Source organism: Atta cephalotes (genome assembly GCF_000143395.1).
Source record: "Atta cephalotes unplaced genomic scaffold scaffold00053, whole genome shotgun sequence".
Classification (NCBI taxonomy): Eukaryota; Metazoa; Arthropoda; class Insecta; order Hymenoptera; family Formicidae; genus Atta; species Atta cephalotes.
Genome location: NW_012130117.1, coordinates 197,380 through 203,042, shown reverse-complemented (window position 1 = coordinate 203,042; position 5,663 = coordinate 197,380).

Genomic DNA, 5,663 nt, shown 5'->3' with positions numbered 1-5,663 from the left:
TAGAAATCCCTCGGCCGCTATATAATGCAGAACCATGCGCATTAGAACGATTAGATCGACATTCGAATCGACATTGATAACCTTTGTAACCCTCTCTTTCTCTTATTCACCCTCGGTTTATTTTTTATAAGGATGTAACCTGGGCTGCCATATGTCGTTTCGTTGGCAGCGCGAGGGCTCTGTGACATAAGGGATAATGCACCGCCTTGTGTTTGCACAGGGAAGCTCCTACCGACAGGAATTATCGAATTTCAGAAACGCCCGCGTATAGTTCCGTTATTATTTCAGTAAACATACGAAGCTCGACCAGGTGAACAATGACAGGCCGGAACGATAGTCAAAACTAACAGGCGTCCTCGCCCTCTCGAGAACGATAATGCCGTCTCTTTGCTGTGAAAGTCCATAAATATTGGCGCAGAGTAATCGATGAAACAGTGCGAATATTCCATCGAGGAATGAGTGATACCGCGTGACAACTAGCATAATCGATATTACGCTTTCCACTGATCTTCGCATTTCTTGTCGCCGGTATTAATAATGAATATACGTAGAAAATTTTATATATCTAGAAAATAAATTTAGATGTTAAAATAGATTTATGATGTTGTTGAAAAATGAAACAGTCTTCAACATTGAATATTTAACGCCTTATACTTAAACAATTTTAACGACGACAACTTGATCGACATTGAAACGACATTTGCGTGGCTGAACGGCGAAAGCTAGCACTGAACGATCTCCGGTTGACGGTGTTTAAATAATTAAGGAGATGTGCGAGTTTGGTCGATCAATGCCGAAGTTCGGGGAAAATTGACAATCCACAAGCTAAAGAGAAGGAGAGAGAGAGAAAGAGAAAGCGGGGAGAAGCGAAATACTCAAGGCCGGCGACAGGAGAAGAGGGTTGGAAAGAGGGATTGAGAGACGCTGGCTGACAGGCTGAACTCAGTGACAGCCCGGTGAACGTATTAATAATAAATGCAAACGCCTAACATCAATTTCTGTCTGGCTGCCTCCGCCGCTACCACCCTCATAGCCAACTCGGAAACCAGCCACCCCCTTTGGGAGGGAGCGAGACGAATTTAGCCACCCCTTTATTTAGTCACCCGTTTGCTTACTTACGCCGGACTCGCTCCGACGAACTTCCGCGCGCGTTTGTCAGGGAGTCGTGGCTGCCAAGACACGAAGAAAGAGTACAGACATTGAATAAACTACAAATTGATACAATCCCCGTATCTCCCTCTGCAATTCTGACTACTGCGATGTTGTATACAGCGTCCGGAAAATTAAAGTGGAGTTTAAATTATGGTTCGGTTGACGATTCTCTTTCTTTCTCATCGCGTTCGTATCGATTGATTTTAATAGTTAAAATAATTCGGTTAAGCATTTCCGATAGGTATGTAATACGAAAGTTTTGATTAAATTTGATGAAATATATATGTTGTTGAGAGAACATATGTATTATTTTTATTTTAAATTCAGTAAATTTTATAAAAAGTTAAAATACTTTTGTAAATTATTTTGTAATTACGAAATTATTTTATGTACACACGTAATGCATTCTTTTTAATTACACTGTATTACACAAATAAGAGCTTTATTTTTCTGTTTATTTTATAAAATGCTTTATTTTAAACATTTTCATATTTACTTGAGATCGTTTAAATAATTTTGCTCAGTTCGTGATATATTTCCTTTATGTGTTGAATGAAAACATTACTTTGTTGAAACAGAAAGATTTTTCCCAAGTCATGCGACAGTTATGTGAATCTTTCGTTTTACAACAGAAGTCATATCACTTCATTGTGAGAATTGATCGCACAGTCAGCGGATATTTCATGACAGTTACTGAGTAGGACACGCGAACGGATGGAAGGGATACGAAATCGCGCCGCGCCTCCCCGTGGTTTCGAGAATGATAGAAAAAAAAAGGGAGTGGCGGCTGTAACGTCAAAGAAGACGTTGAAAGGATTTTCTTCGATAAATGGCTCTCTAGACTCAAACGGAAGTGAAGAGAACACGCTGAGAAAGAGACGAGTGCACCCGCTGGAGTGTAGAATGGCCGTTTTATCGGCACGAGATGCACTTCCTTTGGGACACCCTTTTTGCAGGACGAGCTTAACAGCACCGATGTAGCGCACCTTGGACCGTCGCACTGTTCTGATAAGGACTGAGATTGTCGCTAGAAACCGATTCTTTATCTGGTCTCGGAGAATGGAACAGGGAAAAGGATAGCGAAGCCCGTGAGAGTAGAGGAGGCGAGGTACAACGCGTGTTCGATTAAACAAGAGAAGGGATAAAGAGAAAGAAAGAGAGAAAGAGGCAACCTCACGAAGAACTTTTCAAATACACGTACCACTGCCGTGATCTCATCTCCCTAAGTAAGATCGCCATCCTCCACTTAGCGAAGGATTTATACGAACCAAGTTGAAATCGAATCCTGAACGGATAGAACTTTAAATTCCTACCGTAAGTATAAACGTACCGCTGCGCTTCGTGGCATTGATTTTGCTGCGAGGTTACGGTCTGCAACACGCGAACTACGCGAGATCAACGACAGCGATTGCCCGAGATAGGAACGCTGTGATCCAAGGAAGGAAATTAAATCAACTGAAATTTTTCATTCGCGGATATTTAGGAGCGAGCACTAGTTTAAACGTAACGGCTGATTAAACGGATACGATAATGTCGTAGAAAGACTAAACGAGACTGATATTTATAGTAATTCGATATCTAACAATAATCGGTTGCATGGAATATCATATTTTAATCAATCGGTTCAATCTACGTGATCTATATCATTTGATTATTTCAAGAAAGCCAAGTAAAAGCGACACGTTACTCGAATATCTTAGAATAAAAAAGTTAATTTAGAATAAATTAGTATAATTACATTAGCTAGATTTTTTTGAAATAGATTAGCTTGATCCTTTTTTGAATCCTCATTTGTTTTTTGTAAATAATAATTTAGAATAAATTAATTTAATCACGACATCTAAATTTTTTTTCCGATAGAAATAAATCTTAATCTTTTCTCGAAGCTTTATTTGCATTTTATTTTAAGATATTGTATCATATCAAAAAATTATCTCGCTTAAACATTTAATACTAAACCATCAATCCAATTCAAACAGATAATAGAAAAGACATAACAAATATTTCAGCTGGTTTATAGACATCATTTTTTTTAATTGCCCTGCAATTCTACTTATTTCGTAGAACACACTATTAATCTAGTCGTCATATAAATTATCATCGTATGTATCATTACAATTAATACTTTGTCAAACATTTAAATCAATAAATATTATACATATAGATCTTGGGATTTATCTACACGTTAGAATTTTACGAGCAATACAAATGATACGTTGCGGCGCAATAAATTTTTCTCATATTTAAGAAATAGAAATAATATAACATTCAAAGCTAAATCTTTAATGCTTAAATAATTCAATCTGAATTACGAAAATTTACTGCCAGTATCTGAAAATCTATAGTTTACGTCACATGCACTATAGATTTTCAGTACTGGCAGTACTAAATTTTGGAATACAGTTGTAATGGCCGTAATTCAGATCGAATTATTTAAATTTAAGTAAATTATCAAAATTTAAGTAAATTTTGGAACACAGCTTACTTATATCTTTTTGGAACACAGTTTACTTATAGCTTTTTTATTGTTGAATTTTCAAATGTACACTCTATTAAAATTCTTATTGTTTTTCTCATATTCTTAGCCTTTTATGCTCTCACTATTCACGTTTTATGCGAATGCGTATTGTCTTTTAACGCACTGATACATTCCGTCGGGCAATAAAGCTTTTTTTCTCTTATACGCGCTCATGCTTGATTTTTTAATGACTTATAGACGCACCGTGACCATCGACACGTGCATTTTGATCGTACCTTCCGATATCTGCAACTTGCATTAAAGCGAGACCGCCGTGTATCTCTTGCGGCGTCGTGGATAGATATATGTGTATGCGCACATACTCTCGGTAAGGTAGGTGCTAACGATCACGAGATACAATACGATTTGCGCACGATCGATTTGCTGCTATCGCAAAAACCGTCACCGCGTACAGGCTATCCTAAAACTACTAGACAGATATTAGCTGCGAATTTTAAAAGTTTTTAATTTTTTATTGCAGTATTTTTTTTGTTGCAGAGACACATCTTTTTTGCTGAAATTTAACGAATATCAAAGTATCTTTTAATGAATTCTTCGCGCATTTAATGGCTTCCTTGTGAACTTTTATAACTTTCAAATAATCGTTATATTTACTAAAAGTTTGGCATTAAAAATTAAAAGATGATAACAAAAAAGATATAAAGTGTGTAATACAAAGGATTTAAAAATATCATTGAAATATGTATTAATCCGTTCTTGTTTGTTACTATCACTTCTCGTTACCGTTAAACCATCGTAATGCATCGGATCCTCGTAATATTCAAATGCCAGTAGACAGCGTGCTGGAATGCGGTGGAAATCACTCGCGCAAATGTCTGCGGGGAAATCTATTGTTAATGGGAACCTGGGTAGAAGGTGGGCGGATGGGCATGGTAATATAAATCGATATCGTCATAGGAAGATATAGTATAATAATAGTGTCGTATAACGCAGGACGATAAAGCCGTAATAGGCAAATTAGCAGAGCTTTTTGTACGACGCCAATAAATGTCGACTCTACGTGTTTATCGATGAAGCCTGTGATAAAGAAAGTCTGACAGCAGGTGGTCAGCTGACATACCTATTTCGCGTAGATTATATTCCAACAATTATGAACCAAATTTACGTGACAGAAAATCTGCTTACGATATCGAAATATGTAAGTATATATCTTTTATAGGATATAATCATTCTGTCTACTCGATTTAATGTTTAATCTTACATTTTTATATTGGACAGTTTAAGTTAGTCAGCATTATTAATTGAAACAAAAATATTTTATGATTGATTTTATTTATTAATTTTTTAAATAAATATAGCAGATACACAATGTTAAAAAAAATTGATTTTATGAGAATAAATTATATTTTTTTGTATATAATAAATTGGTTATTAATATTTTAAACTGCTATTTAATATTTTATACTACTATTTAAGAGCGAATAAATATAATATAATAATCTAGATAACATCGAAATATCATTTATATTTCGTATGTATTTGGAAAACGCATTATCAATTTCGTTATAATTACGTTTCTGAATTTACTTAGGTGTGTTTCACACATAACTACATAATTTAATAGAGTAAAATGAAATTTACAGTTACCATTTAGGTAATAACAATATGTAAAATTTATATCTATGTAACGGAGAAGATACCCCAGATATAACTATATCGTTTATATAATATCCGTTGTGATTATATCTACATGATTTATAATACCGCAGGAGGCAATTGGCAATCGTTGAAGAAGTCGAGTGCGCAATTAAAATTCGTGACACGATGAGAGGTAATTAGAATTTCGGAATGAATTATCCACTTACCGTGCAGTAATCTCAAGTCCTGTATTTTAAATACGAACGCTGTATTTTACATCTTTATTTAAATCAGATTTATTATCAAGATATATATATATATATATATATATATATATATAATAATAATAATAAATAATATATATTAATAAATAATATATATAGTATAATAAAGA